General features: G+C 41.8%; 1 protein-coding gene across 5 annotated transcripts in view; it reads left to right on the top strand.

Moving 5' to 3' along the window:
• The first annotated feature begins 528 nt into the window (after positions 1-528).
• LCLAT1 (lysocardiolipin acyltransferase 1) overlaps positions 529-21,823 on the top strand; it is a 162,703-nt gene continuing 141,408 nt past the window's right edge. For 2 of the 5 annotated variants that reach the window (XM_066378595.1, XM_066378591.1), the window contains exon 1: positions 744-921. The gene's annotated coding sequence lies outside the window, so the exon portion shown is untranslated. Of the gene's footprint in view, positions 722-743; positions 922-21,823 lie in introns of those variants that run through there. The other 3 variants (XM_066378594.1, XM_066378590.1, XM_066378592.1) reach the window with 3 other exon arrangements.

Below are 21,823 nucleotides of genomic sequence, written 5' to 3'. Positions count from 1 at the left end.
CCCCACCATTACAGAGTTTTCAAGCCCAGCAGGTGAGGGACAGGCATGGCACGGTAGAAAGTGATGAATACCTTTTCCCAGGGGTATGATGAAAGGGCTGTGGGTGCTCAGGGAAGGGAACGGTGGTTCCCCAGCACTGGGGAAGTTCTGCACCTGTGAGGGAGAGCCTGACCTGCGTACCAGGAATCTGCGTTCTAATACCGGTTCTCCCTCTGATTTGCCGCGTGACTTTGCTCCGAGTACATTAGGCTTGTAAATTAAAACTGTCCAGATTTGTTTTCCACTCTGAAACTCTAGGAGTTCGAAGGGCTATCAGTTCGCTGGAACAATGCCCTCTGTGGTTTCCCATTTCTATTACTGATCGCCTCTATATCCCTCGCTCACTCAAACCCCTTTCACCCTGAGATCAGGCGAGAAACGCGTGAGGCCGCTTTAAGGCCGCCCTAGAGGACCCGGGCGCCGTGCCCCACCCCGCCCGGAGCAGGGGCGCCGCGCCGGGGTCCTGGGCTTCCCAAGCGGCCGGGGACGCCGTCGCGTCACGGCGCTCGCAGCCAATCAGTATAACGCCTGTTGGGACGCATTACTAGGGCGACGGGCCGGACGCATCCCGCTTCGGGATGAATTAGCGGCGGGCTGTATTCGGAGGTTGTGACCCCCGCGGATTCCCCAGCTCGCGCACGCGCCCTCCACGGTGTCGCGCGTCGTCCCCTGCTGGTCACAGGTGGGAGAGTGGGGTTGTCAGGTGGGGGTTACTGCGCGGGGAAAATGGCGGCGGTGGCCGAGGGATCCCGGAGTTGGTGGAGGGGGAGCGGCCCGACGGGCTCTTCCCCTTGAGCCGGGCCTCTCGGGCTGCGGCCAAGGTAACGGGCACCTGACCGAGAGTTGGGGTCCCCGACGCAACTGGCGGCGTCGCCGGCACAGGTAAGAGGAGACGCGGGGAAGCGACTCCCCGAGGCAGGCGGAGGCGTCAGGGGCCGCGGGGCCGAGTCGTAAGGGCGAGGTGGCGCGGCTTGTGGAGGGCCTGGTGTTTTGGTGTCTGGTCACTGTTTGCAAGTGATCGTCAGCCCCTCCCTCCGCCACACCTTGGCGGGTCTGGCGCTGCACTGCTGTTAAATCCGATGTGCAGAAGAACGTCTCAGGAGGCCGCCATGTGTGAGCCTTCGACGTTGAGCTGTCGAGGGCAGGGGCTGAGCTGCCCCGTATGTGTACCCTCCAGGTACCAGTCACCCACCTGTAGCTTCCAGAATGGTAGTGCCAGGAAAGGAAAGGTAGGCCCTACCCAGAGCCTGATGTCAGGACTGATCATTAAGGTGTATTCTAACTTCTGCTTGCTCATTTGAAGAGAAGAAAGATAAAGATAGGGTACTTAGGTGTCGCTTCTTGATGTTTTGCTTCTTTGTACTTACCTGGATCAGGTGGGTGCATCAGGAGCATTGCATCTGCCTTCGAAGCTCATTACTTATATTCCATGTGAGGTGGCTGTAATTAAGACAGGATTGGGATTCAGGTTAAGCCCAGGGAAGTTTTGAAAATAAGTTTTGGTAAAGGTTTTATGGAGATAAAATACTGTCTTCATGTCAACCACTTACTTGGACAGAGACATTTCATAGAGTATCACTAGTTGGGTTAATTTTCAAAAAAACTCGAAAACTTGTCTTAATGAAAGCCCCGTTTAGCAAAACATATTTTTGAGAGTAAAAGATTATTCAATTACAAAAGTCTTTTCCTTTTTTTATATGCTTTTTTGACTCTATGGCTACACAATACTTGGATGTGACAGATAAGCATAATATTAAGGGACTTTTGGGTAGCAGGCTTGATTTTGTGGAGTGTCTTGTTCTGTTATTGAGACAGCACAGTGGCACTTTGTGTTTCAGTCATCAGTAGCTGTTTGTTGTCTCTGGAGTGCCTGCTATGTGTCAGGCGTTGTGACAGGGAGGCTTCGCCAGCTTGAGCAAATAGGGCAGTGCGCTGTTCCTACCAGGTTCCTGGGCTGGCTCTTGTTGACAAACAAGAGGAAACAATGTGGAAAACCCAAAAGATTCCTTCCAAACTGGATTTGTGGAGGTTTGGTCAGTTTGGTCTGGGATTAGGTATGGTTTCCAGTTCCAACTCTGCCACTTAAAATAGCTTAGAGAAATCATATCATCTCTCTGTTAGCACCTTATCTCTGAAACGGGCAAAACATTTTTGTTCAGACAATCTCATTGTACTGTTGTGAGAACCAAGAATACAAAGGTTATATGTTAAGTTGACATTTATCATTTCTTGCACATTTACTCTGCCAGGCACCGTTCTGAGGGCCATCAAGGTGCTAACTCAGTCACCCAGAACCATTGTGAAGTAGGCACATTCATCGTCTTTGTTTTAAAGATGAGGAAATTTAGGCACATTGAAATTGAGGTTATTTGCCCCAAGTAACACAACTAGCATTGTGATTCCAGCTTATGCTCTTAATCACCATGCAGGTGTGTTACATGTTAAGGATATATATATATATATATATATATATATATATATATAAACAAATTTTTCAATGAAGTAATTTTATTTGTGATCTTTTAGTTGTATAAATAATAACTGTGATTCATTCCTTGGCACCCAATAGTGATTTATAGGGTGATGACTACAGTTTATTTTAAGTGGTATCTTCATCTTATCTTTGATAAAAGATATTTTAAAACAAATAAGCTAGGATATTTCAAACAGGGAGCACAAATCAATAAAGGAGATTTTAGTTTGTATTAAACTTAATAATTTGCTGGGTGACTTTTAGAAGAAAACAGGTTCATTACTTTGACATATTGTACTAACTTTTTTTTTTTTTTTTACAGAGACAGAGAGAGAGTCAGAGTGAGGGATAGATAGACAGGGACAGACAGGAGCGGAGAGATGAGAAGCATCAATCATTAGTTTTTCGTTGCGCATTGCGACACCTTAGTTGTTCATTGATTGCTTTCTCATATGTGCCTTGACCGTGGGCCTTCAGCAGACCAAGTGACTCCTTGCTTGAGCCAGAGACCTTGGGTCCAAGCTGGTGAATTTTTGCTCAAACCAGATGAGCCCGCGCGCAAGCTGGCGACCTCGGGGTCTCGAACCTGGGTCTTCCGCATCCCAGTCCGATGCTCTATCCACTGCGCCACTGCCTGGTCAGGCTGTACTAACTTTTTTCAGTTTCTATTTATAGAAAAAGATGACACGAATAAAAGTGGTTGGAACTTTTTTTTTTTCATTGAGCCTTTATGGAATTGCCCTATCAAGTTCCTGGGATGTAAAAATTAAATCCTAACCTTATCTTTGAGAAGTCCAGGGAGAAGCCTCAGGTCTAGAAATTTGTGGCCTAGTGAATGAGACAGAAAGAAATGATTAACTAATGCAGTGTGATGTAGTTGTGGTGGGTACAAAGGGCTTTGGCAATACATACAAGGGTATGTTGCTTTTGCTGGGGTAGCCCTGGCCCAGAAAGGAAGGGAGCTGACTGCAGGATGAAGGGAGAAAGGGCTTCTAGCCAAAGGAGGAAGCAGTGAAGCATCAGTGTGAGTAGGAGTCCATGGGTGTCTAGGGGTCAGACCAGAGGTTTTTTTTTTTTTTTTACAGAGACAGAGAGAGAGTCAGAGTGAGGGATAGACAGGACAGACAGACAGGAACAGAGATGAGAAGCATCAATCATTAGTTTTTCGTTGCGCATTGCAACACCTTAGTTGTTCATTGATTGCTTTCTCATATGTGCCTTGACCGTGGGCCTTCAGCAGACCGAATAACCCCTTGCTCGAGCCAGCGACCTTGGGTCCAAGCTGGCGAGCTTTTTGCTCAAGCCAGATGAGCCCGTGCTCAAACTGGCAACCTCGGGGTCTCGAACCTGGGTCTTCCGCATCCCAGTCTGATGCTCTATCCACTGCGCCACCGCCTGGTCAGGCCAGACCAGAGTTTTGCAGGAGTTGCTTGGAGAGAAGCCAGGAACGATTAGGGCCAGGTTGTGAGTTCTTAGCTAAGATCCTGACTATCCTGTGGGCAGCAGGACCTATAGAAGGATCTTAATCAGAGAAATAATATGGTCGATCTCATGTAATGGAGAGGTGACTTTGGTAACAGCATGAAAGACAATGCAAGCGAGACCAGTTAAGGAGGGTAGACAAGAGATGGTGAGGGAGTGAACCAGGGCATTGGCTGTGTTCAGAGTCTCACCACACACATGTTGAATGGAGGATCTACTGGCTGTTAAGAATAATGAAATGGGGGAGGGAAACACCGCTGACAGTAAAGAGAAAAGTGAGTTTTTGTTTTGATTTTTTAGTAATATATGGTTAGAGGTTAGAAATATTGTTAACTCATTTAGGAAAAAGTATGGAGCAGGTAGTTCTTTTTACTGAGTTTTGGGAGAATTATAAACTTTTAAAGTTGTTGGTTCAAATAATAGCTAACAAAATCAGGCTTATAACTTCCTCTAGCTAGCCCTCTAATTTCTGAGACTACAGAAAACTTAATTATGTCATCAAAAGTCAGCAGTGTCTAGTGTAAAGTTGGCTCCATTGGAGATTGGAGGAAAGCCACACAAAAGGAGTGGAAGGAATTCTCTAAGTCATGTTTGGTGTAAAATGCCAGAATGATGGGTATTCGAGTTTTTTTTTTTTAAATCAATCATTATTTTATTTTATTTATTTTATTTTTTACAGAGACAGGGCGAAAGTCAGAGAGAGGGACAGATAGGGACAGACAGTCAGGAATGCAGAGAGATGAGAAGCATCAGTCATCAGTTTTTCGTTGTGGCACTTTAGTTGTTCATTGATTGCTTTCTCATATGTGCCTTGACCATGGGGCTACAGCAGACCAAGTAACTCCTTGCTCGAGCCAGCAACCTTGGGTCCAAGCTGGTGAGCTTTGCTCAAACCAGATGAGCCCACGCTCAAGCTGGCGAGCTCGGGGTCTCGAACCTGGGTCCTCCTCATTGCAGTCCGACACTATCCACTGCGCCACCACCCAGTCAGGCAAGTTTTTTCTTTTTTACATTAAGTTTTTAATATACTTACATAGAAGTCATTATAGTATGGAACTAATCGGAAGTGAATTCTCTAGTTATAAAGCTGATCTCCACTGAAACATTCATAACACAGTTGTTGTCTGGAACCCAACAACATAACTGATTACATTCCAAATCGACTGCGAGGTGACATTGCAAATCTTGCAAAGGATTTCATGAATTCACAGCAAGGTCAAGAACTGCTTAGATTCCATTTAACTGAAGTTTAAAAGCAGACAACTATTTCCTGTTGGTAGAAATCAGAATAGTAGTTCCTCTGGTGGTGGTGATAATGACTAGGAAGGGGCCTGAGATGTTGGAACCTGAGATGTTGGAAATGTTCTATATCTTGAGATGAGTGGTGATTATAGAGGTGTCTGTATATATGAAAATTTAAATTGCACACCTAAGATTTGTGCACTTTACTGTTATGCTTTAATTTATGTCTTAAGAAGAGGTACTAGTGAGAATTTGGCAATGTTAGACCAGTAAACTTTTAAAAAGCTTTTTTAAAGATTTTGTTCATTTTAGAGAGAGAGAGAGAAGGGGAGGAGGAGCAGGAAGCATCAACTCCCATGTGTGCCTTGACCAGGCAAGCCCAGGTTTTCGAACCGGTGACCTCAGCGTTACAAGGCCAATGCTTTATCCACTGCGCAACCATAGGTCAGGTCTACCAGTTAACTTTTGATAAGGAAAGCCAGCAGGGTGATGATGAGAGAGGCGCTTAAAAGTTTTTTTTTCTTTTTTTTTTCTTTACAGGGACAGAGAGAGAGTCAGAGAGAGGGATAGATAGGGAGAGACAGACAGGAACGGAGAGAGATGAGAAGCATCAATCATCAGTTTTTCGTTGCGACACCTTAGTTGTTCATTGATTGCTTTCTCATATGTGCCTTGACTGTGGGCCTTCAGCAGACCGAATAACCCCTTGCTTGAGCCAGCGACCTTGGATCTAAGCTGATGAGCATTTTTTTATTTTGCTCAAGCCAGATGAGCCCGTGCTCAAGCTGGCAGCCTTGGGGTCTTGGCATCCCAGTCCAATGCTCTATCCACTGCGCCACCGCCTGGTCAGGCCTTAAATTTTTTTTTTTTTTTAGTCTGACCAGTAGTGGTGCAGTGGATAGAGTGTCAACCTGGGATGCTGAGGACCCAGGCTCGAAACACCAAGGTCACTACCTAAGCACGGGTTCATCTGGCTTGAGCACATGCTCACCAGCTTGAGTGCAGGGTTGCTGGCTTGAGGATAGGATCATTGACATGATCCCATGGTCGCTGGCTTGAGCCCAAAGGTCACTGGCTTGAAGCCCAAAGTTGCTGGCTTGAGCCCAAAGGTCGCTGGCTTGATCAAGGGGTCACTGGCTTGGCTGGAACCCTTTGGTTAAGGCACATATGAGAAGCAATCAGTGAATAACTAAGGTGATGCAACTACAAGTTGGTGCTTCTCATCTCTCTCCCATCCTTTCTTTCTCTCTCGCTTGAAAAAATTTTTTTTAAAGGTGCATGTGAGACTCCTGGGGAATAAATGATGAACTATCTATTTTTTTTCAAAAATGACTTATTTTTATTTTTCAAGTTTTATTTTTGTTTACAAAAGCAGAGTCTACTAAATTGTTGTAAATGTGACATATTATTGTCTTGTAAAAGGCAAATGTGAAGTCAAAATTGTCATATGCTGTTTTACAGTTTGTTCACAAAATTATGTCCCAAACTCTCAGTTCATTAGTTTCTTGTCTTAAGAATTAGTGCATAGTTCCAAGTGTAACCTAAACTTTGGTAAACATAAGATACATTATGAAAATAAATTTATATTTTGTTTCTTTTGGGAGGAAACTCTAATCATATCTCTTTCTCATCTTTATGAAACGTGGCCCCTGTTTAAGAGAAATCACTGAGTGGCCTTTCCCCCCCCGTACTATGCTGATTGCTCTTGGATAATGAGGAATTACAATTTCTTTTGCTGCGAAGTTTTGAATGTTACCATAGAGCTAAGAAAAGCCTTTGGTGAGTTCTGGGTGGGCTTCAGCCTGATTTGACAAAGTGTTCATTGCATCTCTCTACCTGATTCTCTCCATCTGGTGGTAGGGTTGTGGGGCTCCACCTGTGATAACTGGGAGGCAGATGGAAGAGACTTCTGAGGAGCAGCCATCAGTTGAAAGCTGTCTGAGGATGATTAACCAACAGTCTTTCACAGTTGAGGTTTCTAAAAATGTAATTGTTCACTTCCTCAGTGGAAGTAGATTACTGTTCTAGGGATGATAAAGGGAAGCCTTATGCTACCCTTAGTTTTCCATTTCAAATAGGAGATCAACTCCATTTTATAAGTGTATATAGTTGGTCCTCTTGGGAGACCTCCTGGAGCAGGGATCTCGCATTTTGGTGAGCTGGCATTCACTGGTGTCACACAGCAAATGATGGAAGAAGATAGGAATAAGGTACTGATGAAGGAAGAGCAGTGAGTGGTAACACCCATTCTTGTGGCTGTGTGTGGCTGGAGGGTGGAGTGCAAAGATTGTTTTTAACCCCGACAGTGACTCTTCCCCACAGGAATGTTTAGGTGTCTTGGGGAAGGTAGCTCTGTCTGTGGTTCTTACTATTTCTGCTATCCTGTTGTAATACAAATTTCATAGAATTACGTAATTTCTCTTTATATTGGGTAGCCTTTAAATAAAAATTTGCCTGTTTGGCATTAGGAAGGAAAATGATGGTAAATAGGAGTGGTTTGAACATCAAAATGTTTATTTACTTAACTTGGACATTTTGGACAAGTACTTACCATGAATTTGGTGATGCAGACAGAGTTGAGTAAGACATGGTCCCTGTTCTTGAGCTTACTGTCTAGAAGGGGATATACAAATCAATGCTTTCAGTACAGAGATCATTGAAATTTTGTCATCTCTTGTCACCTCTAGGTTTTCTGTGATGAAAGGTAAGCTTGGCAGCTGAAACACTATTATAAGGTTCATAGGTATTGATGGTGACCCTCTGTTTTAATAGATCATAATAGCTGCCAACATTTATTGAGCACTTACTAGATACTGGGTTCAGTTATAAGTGCTTTAAGTTTTTAACTCCTTTAACCCTCACAACTTCACCTGTGAGGTAAATCTTTATTTTACCTATGAGAAAACAGAGGCCCAGGGAGGTTAAGTAACATTGATTTGAACCTAGGTAGACTAGTTCCAGAGTCTGTGCAAAAATGCCTGTTTTAATCCACTTTAAATTTAAAATATACTTTGCGAATGTGGCTTTCAGTGTAAGTGTTTGATTATTTAAATAGAGTATGCCCTTTTTTGTGTGTGACAGAGAGAGAGAGAGAGAGAGAGAAACTGAGAGATAGGGACAGACAGGAAGGGAGAGAGAAGCATCAATTCTTCATTGTAGCTCCTTAGTTGTTCATTTATTGCTTTCTGTACAGTATACCTTTTACTACAAACTATATCTAAAGTTTCTGAATATCCATGCTGAATATAATTTTCTATAGCTGCTTAGGGTTGATTCTCTCTATAATGGAGTTTTAAATAAGACATCTTTTTGTCCTTTTCAACTTTATTTTTAATTAATTTATTTTGTAAAAATTTTATTTTATTTTATTTATTTTACTTTTCTGAAACTGGAAACGGGGAGACAGTCAGACAGACTCCCGCATGCGCCCGACCGGGATCCACCTGGCACGCCCACCAGGGGGCGACGCTCTGCCCACCAGGGGGCGATGCTCTGCCCCTCCGGGGCGTGGCTCTATTGCAACCAGAGCCACTCCAGTGCCTGGGGCAGAGGCCAAGGAGCCATCCCCAGCGCCCGGGCCATCTTTGCTCCAATGGAGCCTCGGCTGCGGGAGGGGAAGAGAGAGACAGAGAGGAAGGAGAGGGGGAGGGGTGGAGAAGCAAATGGGCGCTTCTCCTGTGTGCCCTGGCCGGGAATCGAACCTGGGACTTCCGCACACCAGGCCGATGCTCTACCACTGAGCCAACCGGCCAGGGCCTGTAAAAATTTTATTTATTGATTTTAGAGAGGAAGGGAAAGAGAGTGAAAGAGAAAGTGTCCGTTTCTGTATGTGCCCTTGACCAGGTATCGAGCCCACAACGTTTGCATTTTGGGACAATGCTCTAATCACATGAACTATCCAGCCAGGGCTGTACCTGTATATATTTTTTAATTAAATTTAATGAGGTGACATTGGTCAGTAAGAGTACATAGGTTTCAGGTGAACATCTCTATAGCATTTGAACTGTTGATGACGTTGTGTGCCCATCATCCAAAGTCAATAATTTTCCGTCACTGTATATTTGTCTCTCTTTACTCCCTTCCTTTTTAATTTTTTTGTGTACATGATTATTTTGGCACTCTTTTAATAACCTTGCATATTCCATTATAATATTCTAAAATTCATTAAAAATATGTTACTGTGTTTTAATGTTTGTGTTATAAATATACATGATATTTTTATGATGTATTCAAACTGGAGAGTTTGTGAATTACTGGAATAACATACTTGTTAATGTTATTACAAGTTGAAACTTAAGTTGTATTTTTAGTACGCCTGTTCATTAGAACCAATTGATTAAAGGAAGAATTATGTTTGCTTTGTTCTCTGTGAGATGGAGAGAGAAGTGTAGAAGCAGATTTAAATAATCGAGAGTAGTCCTGGGAGTACTAAAGTGACCTTATTTTGCAGAGTTTATTTATGGTAGTAATGAAGCCAGCACACTTTAGCTTTTCTCTTCTACAGAGAAGAAATACACTAAAAGTCAGTTAATCAAGGTTGAATTTTTGCCAGAGCTACTGATATAAACAGTCTTGTCTAATGAGTGGGCTAATCTTTGGTGAATTAAGTGTACCGTTGGATACAATTGTTCCAACATATCCAGATTTTTTTAATCTAGATTTCTTTGACCCTCCAATATTAGGAGTGCTATATATTCTTATTTTGAATTAAGAACTCTAAAATTGTATCTGTGTCCTCCCCCCCCACACACACAACTGTACTTCAGACATCTTGGGGGCCTTTTCTATGCATATTTGTCAGCTCTACAACATTTCAGGAAATGGGTAAGTGTTATTAGTTTCTTGTGGCTGCAGTGACAAATTACCACCATCTTGTTAGCTTTATATGCCAGGAATGAATTTTTTCACAGTTCTGGAGGCCAGAAGTCCAAAATCAGAATCAGTGGGCCTAGATCAAAGTATTGGAGGGTGGCTCCACCTCCAGAGGGTCTGAGGGAGAATCTGCTCCTTGCCTGTTCTAGCTTCTGGTGCTTACCTGCATTCCTTGGTTTGCAGTAAATCACAGAGGCAGGGGCCTCTGTGGTCACATTGACATTGTCTTCTCTTTTTTGTCACCTTTTTTTTTTTTTTTTGGAGCATAAGTTTATCAGAGCTGGGGACAGTGAAAGGAGGGCAGGCTTAGGATAAAGAAGTAACAGGAGAGAGCCTGGGCGGGGCAGCTTTGGCTCTCGAGCTGTTACAGGAAAGAAGTGAGCCACATTGGGCTGCTGAAGGCTCACTGGAAAGTCAGAGGAAGGGGGCGCGTTTATACAGGTTCAGCGGGTTAGCCCAGGATGAGCTGCTGCAGCCCATCACTCCCCTGGTTGCAGATCTTGTGGGGATCCTTAGAGTTTAGGGAGAAAAGGCAAGCCTGAGAAAGAAAGGCTAAAGAAAATGTGTAAAATGCTCCAGGGGGAGACTACCCATTTGTCTCCTCAAAAGGTTATATAAATTTCTATTTAGGGCCCACACTGATAATCCAGGATCACCCCTCTCTTCTCAAAATACTTACTTTAATATCTACAAAGATGTTCCTCCCCTGTCCCCCCCCCCCCACACACACACACACATAAGGTAACATTTACAGGTTTTAGGGTATCTTTTGAGAAGGTCATTATTCAGCTGTGGTATTTGTTAAGCTATGTTTTGCAGGTAAAGGCATTAGATTAATTATTTTAAGTTATGCCCTGAATGGGTAGCTCAGTTGGTTAGAGCATCTTCCCTCTACACCAAGTTTGTAGGTCCATCCCCAGTGAGGGCACATACAAGAATCAATGGATACATGAATGGGTAGAACTACAAATTGATGTTTCTCTCTCTCTCCCCTCTCTCCCCCCTCCTCCCCTCTCTCCCCCTCCCTTTCTCCTCCCTTTTTCTTCCCTCCCCTCCCCTCCCTTTCATCTCCCTCTTGTATCTGTAATTTTGCTGAACTCACTTATTAGTTCTGGGGGACTTGGGAATTGATTTCTTGGGATTTTCTATTTAAACAGTTGTCATCTGAAACAGTTTTTTTCTTCTGTATGGCTTTTTATTTCCTTTTCTTGCTTCTTCGTATATTGAATAAGAGTAAGAATGGTAAGAGTGCACATCCTTGTCTGTTCCCAATAATAGAGGCAGTTCTGTATGTATGCATTTTGTCTTGTTTTATTATGTAGAATAATGTTTGCTCTAGGTTCTTTTTAAGATACTCCTTATCTAGTTGAGGACGTCCCCTTTTATTCCCATTTCTTTCCTGGGAGTTTTTCTCAGGAATAGGCATTGAAATTTTTTTTCAGGTATTGAATTTTACCAGATAGTTTTTCTGTTATAGATTTTTTTTTTTTTTTTTTTTACAGATACAGAGAGAGTCAGAGGGTTAGACAGGGACAGACAGACAGGATCAGAGAGATGAGAAGCATCAATCATTAGTTTTTCGTTGAGCATTGCAACACCTTAGTTGTTCATTGATTGCTTTCTCATATGTGCCTTGACCGTGGGCCTTCAGCAGACCAAGTAACCCCTTGCTCGAGCCAGCGACCTTGGGTTCAAGCTGGTGGGCTTTTGCTCAAACCAGATGAGCCCGTGCTCAAGCTGGCGACCTTGGGGTCTCGAACCTGGGTCCTTGGCATTCCAGTCTGATGCTCTATCCACTGCGACACTGCCTGGTCAGGCTCTGTTATAGAATTACATGATCATATAAGTATTTTTTCAGTTTGTTAATATTGTGGATTGTATTAAATTGATTTTTAAATATTGAATTACACTTGCATCCTTGGGTTAAATTCAGCTTTTTATATATTGCTGAATTCTGTTTGCTAATATGTTAAGGAGTTGGTGTCAATGTCCATATATTTGTCTGTAGTTTGTTTTTTTGGGGGGGGTTTAATACCCTCTTTTTCTTGGTTTTGCATCAGGGTAATAATAGCTTCATAAAGTGAATAGAGAAGTACTCCTTATTCCTGTGTATTCTGGAAGAGATTGTGTTAATATTCTGGAAGAGATTGTATTAATTCTTCTTTAAATATTTGGTAGAATTCTCTGATGAAACAGTGGGCCAGGTGATTTCTTTTCTAGGAAGTTTTTAATTACAAGTTCAATTTCCTTAATAGTTACAAGGCTATTCAAATTATTTCCACTTTGGGTATGTTGTGAGCTTTAAAGGAATTGGTCCATTGACACAAAAGGTGGGACTCCTCTTGGCTGCTAGGCTGGGGTGGAAGTTTCAGCTTCTTTCTGGTCTTCCACCTATACTTCCTTGCTGTTCTTCACATGGTCTCTCCTGACTCTGCTGGAAGGGGTTGGCCTTCTTAACCCTGCCAGATGGTAATGTCCTGACTCTACTAGGCCTCGACTCATACCATCCCCGTGGGCTGAGAAAGGGTGCCTCGTTACTGTCGTGGGAGTAGTGAAGTCCAGGCATTCCAGGTAGTCTTCATAGACAAGGCAGGGGATGTGGGTCTTACTACCTACCTCCTGGCAGGGAAGAAAGGTCGGCCTTTGATATTATCCCTGCAGGGGTGGGGTTGGGGTGGGTCATGTTGAGGCACAACATTACAGCCTGGTGAGAGTGCAAGTTTAGGTTCCCTACATGGCCTTTGCTGTCATGGGTGAGGGCGGGCCACAGTTTTTTTCTGTGTATGTGTCTGTGTTTCTGAAGTGCAGTGATTATTGTATAAAAGTTTTCTGTTTTGGTATGCTGCTCTTTTCTTGTTTTTTTTTGAAAGAGCAGGGACTTTTTATCAACTTCCTTTGGTGTTTCTGGACTACTGGCTTCTTCAGTTCTGTCCATGTGGTATATGATGCAAAAAGAACCCCCAGGGAACTCACCATAGTGTCATTCTGTGAGTCCCAGGGTCCCTAGCTGGTTTGCCTTTTCACAGTCTTCATTTGTTCTCCCATTCTCAAGCCGGCGACCGTGGGGTTTTGAACCTGTGACTTCAGTATCCCAGGCTGATGCTCTACCCACTGTGCTACCACAGATCAGGTCTTACTTCATTTTAAATGAGGTGGCTGTTCACTTTATTTTTATACTTTCTTATGGAAGAAAGCAGAGGAAATTAAGACTCATAAATTGGCCCATAAAATACATTAATTTTTGGTTCAGTTGCTTGGAAGTGACTGTTTATGCCTTTATTTTTCTAGAGAATAATTCTGTGGGTCACTGTTAGTAAAACCAAATGTTTAGTTTTTAGATCTGTTAGGAAGCTTGACCATCTGATGAATTAATTTATTTCTGCATTTAGTTATAAATTTGTAGTAAAGCTAAATTTCTGGCTTAGTACATGATAGAGAAGAATTTATCTTAGTGAAAAATTAGTTTTATGGAGGGACTAATTCAGTGTTTCTAGGGGTTGTCAGAGATCTTGAAGCTGTGCATTCTTTTCTAAACCAAGAAATAGACATTGTGCATAGTGATTAACCTGCCAGGAGGCCCTGGCAGGTTGGCTCAGTGGTAGAGCATCTGCTCTGCATGTGGATGCCCTGGGTTTGATTTCCGGTTAGGGCACACAGGGGAAGTGCCCATCTGCTTCTCCACCCCTCCCCATTTCACTTCTCTCTCTCTGTCATCCCCTCCCACAGCCATGGCTCGATTGGAGTGAGTTGGCCCGAAGCGCTGAGGGTGGCTCTTTGGCCTCGGCCTGGGTGCTAAGAAGAGCTCATTTGCTGAGCAACAAGCAGTGCCCCAGATAGGCAGAATATCGCCCTCTAGTGGGCCTGCCAAGGTGGATCCCAGTCCCGGAGTATCCTTCTGCCTCCCTTCATGTCACTGAATTTAAAAAAAAAAAAAAAGGTAGAATTTGAGAAAGTCTTTGAAATGTACCGAAAGGATTAGTGGGTGTCTTCTATGGAAACTAGGTGATGTCTAGAACACATTTCATGAAGAACTAATCTATAGGGTCTGTAGCTTTGTAAATTGTGAATAATTGACAGCAATGCAAATAATTCTTGTCCTTAGACATGCAAATTAATTTTGTTGGTTGGCAGTGCAATTGATTTCTTTTTCTCTTTTGGAAGAAGCCCACTTTGGATTGGTTAGGAAGACCCATATCATTCCCTGATTGCTTCTATGTTTGTACTCTTTGGATTCACTTTTGAACAAGTTGGAACATTTTATTTGTTTCATAGTTAACTAATGAGTTAAGTAAAATTATAGCTAGGTGTTCATTTTATATTTGTATGGGAGACACAGTGTTATTTTTTTGTTTGCTTAAATTATCATTTAAGCCAGACCTGTGGTGGCACAGTGGATAAAGCGTCCACCTGCAACGCTGAGGGTCCCTGGTTTGAAACCCTGGGCTTGCCTGGCTGGTCAAAGCACATATGGGAGTTGATGCTTCTTTCTCCTCCCCCACTACTCTCTTCTCTCTCTCTCTCTCTCTCTCTCTCTCTCTCTCTCTGTTTCTCTCCCCTCTCTAAAATGAATAAATAAAATCTTTAAATTGTCCTTTAAAGAACTTGAACTCTGAATTTAGCTTGATAGGTTTGACTCCCAATGTAGCACTGTTGTCATTATGATTTGGAGCAGGGAATTTTGTTTTTTAAGGTAAATCAGTTTATCCACTCTAAAAGGGGTCAAGTGCTATTTTTCTGCTGTGGTTGTGAGGATTTACAGAGATGTTGCTAGTAACACACTTCTCACAGTACCTAATAATATCTTAAGAACTTTTTTATTACTGGGAGGCAGTGAGCAACTAATTTCATTTTAAGATTTAGTTTCTTAATCTGTAAAAAAAAATACAAAAACCAAAAAAGCAAGGGGATTTTTTACCTTGGTGGTTAGGTTGTAAATTTGTCCTGGAAATAACTGGAAGGAATGGAACGAGGTGACCAATATTAGTTGCTTTTGGAAGGAAGAACATTTTAACATGCAAGTGACTTTGCTGTTCTGAGAAAGGGAAATACAGAGTTTGACCTGCTGAGCAGTTAGGACAGCAGCCTGCTAATTCAACTCAGTAAACATCGGTTGAGAAGACCCTGCCCTGTCTGCCTTTGTACTAAGAAGAAGCATTAAGGCTGGCAGGGTGGCTCAACTGTGTTAACAGAATTATCTTTTTGCTTTAAAAATTTTGGAGAGCGGATTCAGTTACATGCAAGGCTTTAGAGCTGAGCACCTGTGTGTATGAATTGTGGGCATGCTTGTCAGGGAGTGGGACCTGGGGAGTCTGAATTCTGCTTAACCTAGAAATAACCATTTGGAGTTTTGAAGACACTTTTTGGGTGAGTAGGAATGTGGGGTAATTGAAGAAGAGAGAAGCAGGAAAAGTGGCTCAAGGTTATTTTATTTAAATTGACCATTCCCTCTGACCTTTAGCATTTACAAATGTTTTTACTTAAGGTTTTTTGTTTGTTTGTTTTTGGGTTTGTTTGTTTGTTTGAGGGTTTGAGGATGAGAGTGGATAGGAGTAAGGTAGAACTGGTGAATTGGTTGAGCTAGAACAAGGAATCCTCAGAGGCTGAGTGAATTTAAGTCCTTCAGAAATTAGCAGTGACCTGGAGCAGACCTTGGCCTTCTGCGGGTTATGTAATTGGAGCAAGTTGGTTCAGTCCAAGAGCATCCTCAGCTGCTATTAGCTTAGGACAGTGGTTCTCAAACTTTTTGAAGTTGGGGCGCATTTAAAATCCTACAAATAATTGTAGGCACACTATATACAAATTTCTGAGAAATATGTTATAATTAAGTCAAATATTAAAGAAAAAGATATAAAGTCTAAGCGTGCTTTCATGGTAACTAAACGAAATAAATACAATAAAATTAAATTTATTCTGACATTAAAAAACTTTTATGTTACATTTTTTGAGTTATGCTGTTTAGAATTTGTAAAAAGGAGTGGTTAAAAATTTTAAAAATGACAAAAGAGTTATCTTTTTATATATATAGATACATTCTTAGTAAGATTTAGTAAATTTGGCAGGTTCCTATATGAATGTGTTAAGTTTCTTCATTCTTGTGCTTATGAGAAACATGAGCCTGATGTGTCCTAGCGATTTCTTCAATGTTTGGTCATATATTTGAAAGGCAAACTCTCATTTCCTCGTCAATACATTGAAGAATTCCTCTCTTTTTACTCTTAATTGTGTTGAATGCAGAAAACCCCCACCATATATATCATCTTAACTTTACACCAAACAAAGAATAGAAGAAATTTGCCTCCAGTCTTTCCGGGGAACATGGGGGGTAGTGTAAACAATCCAGCACCACAGCTTCACAGCCTTTTGCAACCTAATCAGGCAAGTGAGGTGGGGGGTTGGGCAGACTGTCAGCTTACAGCCAATTCCCCACACCTCTGTCCCCCAAAAATCTAAACTCCAAAAATCCTGTTGGATTTTTGGTCCCCAACAGGCACATATTTCTCTGCAATACCATAGGGTGCACCTGGAAATCTTCTAGGGTACATCAGTGCACCCTGGCGCACACTTTGAGAACCACTGGCTTAGGATAATGAAAATAATCCTCAATGGAAAGTGTTTACCTTGCGAACAACAAGGAGTTTATACATAGGTAGATATACCTATAGTTAAAACTGGTTTATATAATACATTCATTTTGATGTAACCAAATTAAGTAGTATAAACAAAAGCAACAGCTTGCCTAATACAAACATATTTTAAAGTTTGATGCAAAATAAAATGGTTGTAATTTGGCTTTAGAATCAGAGTAAATTAGTAGAATCATGTCTGCTTTCTTTAGTTGAGAAGGTCTTTGAGTTTCTATAGCCACCTTTGGAACTTGAATATCCCAAGTATTATGGAGTACGGGGAGGGGAACTGCCCCTTGCTCTCTTTCCTCTGGAGATTGGGATCTAGGCTCAGATTTTGCTCTCACTATCCATATTCTGGCTAGGGGTATTGTCATCAGGGAGAAGCTGAAGCTCCAAGTACCTGGCCAGTGTTGACATTGCTGCCTTCCACTCTCTCTGGAATGATGAGGAAGCGGTGAGAGATGGGAATGGGAGATGATGGATGGATGGATGGATGGATGGATGGATGGATGGATGGATGGATGGGACACATACTGGGCTCTCACTGCACTGTTCTGGTATTCTCATCCTAAGCATTCTGATCATCATCCTCCTGGTTAATCCCGTCAGTACTTGAATGTCTCAGTTCCATGGGCCCATGATAGCTTTACTACACCGCGAGTCATCTACCTAGCTCACTACGCTGTTCCTAAACTTTGCTTTTCCTTTTTTCTCCCACTTGTCACCTTCACTGACTGAAAGACAGTTAGAATTCTTTCTGGGAAGCTAGCACAAAAAGGATGAGATAATGTGTGCATTGTGGGGAAAAATAAATTCTGATGCTTCTGAATCATAGACAATTAACAAGGCAGTTTCTAGTTATTGAATGTACTTTCTAAAAGCTTTGAGTAAGTCTTTGTAATGGTTTCTATGCATAAAGTGTTTATCCTGTTTCATGAATCTGAACAAGAAGCTTCTGTGAATTGATCATGCATAGTTGTTCTGTTTATGTTGCTGTGTTGTTGAAATGTTCTATGATTGTTTCATAAACTTTTCTTTGAAAAATAAACATTTCTGTTAGAGAGACACATTGTAAATTTTCTATTGATACAAAATAAAATGTTTCTGTTTGGAATTTGTTCATGGGATTCTTTTGAAATCTTTATGTTGAAAATGAGGTTACCCTTTTGTTTAAAGTCCAAAATATTAAATGAAATATATATATTCTAGAGGTCAGCTCTTACATTTGATGCTGTGTACAATACCATGTTTTTATTTAACTTAGATGCATGTGTGACACCATTAGCTGGTATCCTTAGAGTAGGAAGGGATTTTGTGGGGAGTGGGGTATCTTAACTATGTGGATAACTGTGACAACAGATCCTGGCCATGTCCTCTCCCCCTGTATGTTCATGTTCTTCATGTTCTCATATCTGTCCATTGTCTGCTTAGAATCCCCAGTTGTTGCCTTTAGTCCCAGCTTGACTAGTACTCAATCATTCTCAATCTTGTCTTTATTTTCTGTGTGGATATGTCTGTTTCTATTTAGTCATCTAGACTTGAACCCTCATACTCCTTTGACCCCTCTCTCCTTTTTTTTCTATTGCTTTTTCTTTTACAATACTTCTGATGTTTTTCTCTCCTCCTTATCGCTAAACTTAATGTTGTTTTAATAGTCTACTACTTGTTTTCTAGAATAACAGCTTCCATTGATTGTGTATGTGATATAATTAAATATATATCTGGTCATTGAACCTGGTTCTGGACACAAAGTTTCAAATACCATTGTATTTTCCTGAGTGGTAGGAATATCTTTTGTTCATCATAGTGAGCCCCTTAAAACCATACCTGAGTTTATGCTACTGAAGTAACTCAGGGTGGGCTCCCCAGTAGTGTCCAGAGTGGGGTCTAGTCACACCCCCTGTGTGACTTAGCTGTTCATTAGAGGGTTGGCATTTTACCGCTCCCTTATCTCTGGGCTGGTAGAAGGACTGGCCATTGAGCTTGATTACATGGCCAGTGATTTAATTAATCATGTGTATGTAATGAAATCCCTTATATAAACTCTGGGGCAACAGGGTTTCCAGGTTGGTGAACACATTGATATGCTAGGAAGGTGACATCTGAATTTCTTGGAGAAGGCATGGAAGCTCTGAATCCCCCATTCCTCTCCTCCTAGACCTTGCTCTACACATCTTCCACTTGGCTGTTCCTGAGTTGTGTCCTTTATAATTAAACTGTAATCATTTACTTATAGTGTTTTCAGTGACTTCTGTGAGTCATTCTAACAAATTATTGCACTTGAAGGAGGGTTGTGGGAACCCCAAATTTGTAACCAGGTTGGATAGAGGTTTTGATATCTTGTGGACGTCTGAAGCAACGGTAGTCTTGTTGGGTACCTTGCCCTTTGACTTGTGGGATCTGACTGTCGGAATTGTAGGATACACAGTTGGTGTCAGATAATTGGTTTTAGAATGCACTGTGCTTACCCTTTGTCAGACATTGTGGTATTTTTAAAAAATTTTATTTATTGATTTGAGAGAGAGAGAGAAAGAAACATTGATTTGTTGCTCCACCCATTCATGCATTCATTGGTTGACTCCTGTATGTGCTCTGACCAGAGTTTGGTGCATTGGGACGATGTTCCAACTGAGCTCCCCGGCTAAGGCAAAGATTTTTTTTTTTAATGTAATACTCAGCACAGATAGGTAGGTAGGTTCTTATTTTATCATCCTTGCTTTACAGATAAAGAAAATGAAGTTTCTAAGAAGACATATAACTGACCTAGAGCCACAGAGCAAGAGGTGTTGGAGAACCCAGTGCTTCCTGACTTTAAAACCCTCACTTAACTCTATAAGCGGAGCCCACTGGCTTCCTTGCTCTACATGTTATCCCTCCTCTCTCCCCCACTTCTCCCTCTGGCAGCTGTGGACCAAGGACTGCTTTTTCTAAAATACACTTTTTTTTGTATCACTTTTGAATTCAAGAACTTTCAGTTTTCCATCACTGCAGGATAAAACCTATACTCCATAGTCAGCCATTCAAGGCTCACCATAGTCCATCAAATCTAAATTAATAATACTGTCCCAATGTTCATATAGAACAAATACCTGTTCTCTTTCTTGGCTGAACGACTCAATGTGTATCTCCAGTGAAGTGCATTGGAGATAGAAGATATATCTTCCAGTTCATTATAAGCTGTAATTGGGAAGTCAGAATATATTAAAAGAACATCAGCATGAAAATAGCACATGCTAACCTAGTGAGCTGTACAGAAATTGAAATGCTTCTGGAATTCAAAAGAGGAACTGCTTCATGGAACAGGTATATTTTGAGCTGAGTCTTAAAGAAATGGTAGGACTTTATTAACAGTCATGGCTGGGGAGGGGACCCTTCTAGCAGGAAGCCTCTGAGTAAAAAGAAATGGAATAGGTTGTTGGGCATGCATTGAAAGCTGGGGTTGGTGGCAATGAATACTTCCGTTTATCTGGAGGGGACTTTTCTGAAGCCAGGGACTACTCCCTGTCTCACAGGCTTCAGCAGATTGTTTTAACTAATGAAGTTGTGTTAAATCTTTCTTTTGTGAAGCTAGGATTGTTTAAAATGACCCAAAAGCCATTTTAGGGCCAAACTAGGTGATAAGGTTGGGTGATTTTGTTGGGTAATACCAATTTTACTTAAAAAATAAGGTGTAAATACAATCAAGAATTACCTTTTTAGCCTGACTAGGCGGTGGCGCAGTGGATAGAGCGTTGGACTGGGATGTGGAGGACCCAGGTTTGAGACCCCGAGGTCGCCAACTTGAGCGCGGGCTCATCTGGTTTGAGCTTAAAGCTCACCAGCTTGGACCCAAGGTCGCTGGCTCGAGCAAGGGGTTACTCGGTCTGCTGAAGGCCCACGGTCAAGGCGCGTATGAGAAAGCAACCAATGAACAACTAAGGTGTTGCAATGCGCAATGAAAAACTAATGATTGATGCTTCTCATCTCTCCGTTCCTGTCTGTCTGTCCCTGTCTATCCCTCTCTCTGACTCTCTCTCCGTCTCTGTAAAAAAAAAAAAAAGAATGTATAGAGAGCATTTATGGAGAAGGGGAACAAGGGAGACAGAACCTTCAGACCTCGCTGAAGTCAACGGTTGCCGTTGATGATTACATCTACTTCTAAGGCTTCACTTTTTATTACTGGCATATGAAAAAAACAAAGTTTGCCCAGATTGAGCTTTTTCAAATTTAATAATTTTTTCATGTGTTAAATTCTTGATTTGAAAGAAATGTTTGTGTGTGTGTGTGTGTGTGTGTGTATGTGTATATAGTGCTCACAAAATTAGGGGATAGTTTATTGCTTCATATCCATTTTGAAATATCCCCTAATTTTTGATATATTAACACAGAAGGAAAGGATCATGGACCGAAGGCTGCATTGGAAGTTGCTGAGATATATATGTTGGAATCCATGGGAGTCTGAAAAGACCAGAGTAACAGGCTTTATTGAAAGGAAGAAAGGAACCCTGCTGGGCACTTCTGGGGGGGGGGGGGGGAGAAGGGCACCAGTTACAGACTATGAGGTGAATTTTATAGGGCTTGGGAGAGCCTGAGGGGGTACTGAGTCAAAAGTTCTGGTATGTTTCCTTTTATGGTTTTAGGATTTCAGCTTTCTGGAATGCTCCTCCTTGGGTGGTTGATCAGCTTTCTGGAACTCTTCTGCCTCAGGGGAGATTATCCAGTAAGTAAGGGTGAGGTCAGGCAGTCAGGTGGGACAACAAAAGGGCAGTTGGAAATTCTGGTAAATTCATATATCTATCAATATGGAAGCCTGTTTTCTTTTCTTATGAAAATGAAAGTGCCCCTAGAGTCAGAATGCACATTGTTCTTGCATTTGGTAAACTGTAATATCTCTCATCTTCTTTGTAGATATTTTAATGATAGTCAGATAGGGTTTATGCAAAATATTTTTGATTCACCAAATCTTAGAAATAGTTTTTGCAGAGAGGCAGGATACGTACTGTATCTTTTCATACTCATTTCTGATATTATTTTTTGGAAAATACCCAAGAGCCCTATTAGAATAGTTTTGCAAGTCTTGCCAGCCTCTCCCCACCCTCCCATCATGTAA

This window comes from Saccopteryx leptura, chromosome 3 (assembly GCF_036850995.1).
Source record: "Saccopteryx leptura isolate mSacLep1 chromosome 3, mSacLep1_pri_phased_curated, whole genome shotgun sequence".
Classification (NCBI taxonomy): Eukaryota; Metazoa; Chordata; class Mammalia; order Chiroptera; family Emballonuridae; genus Saccopteryx; species Saccopteryx leptura.
This window is presented reverse-complemented; position numbering and strand designations above follow the sequence as displayed.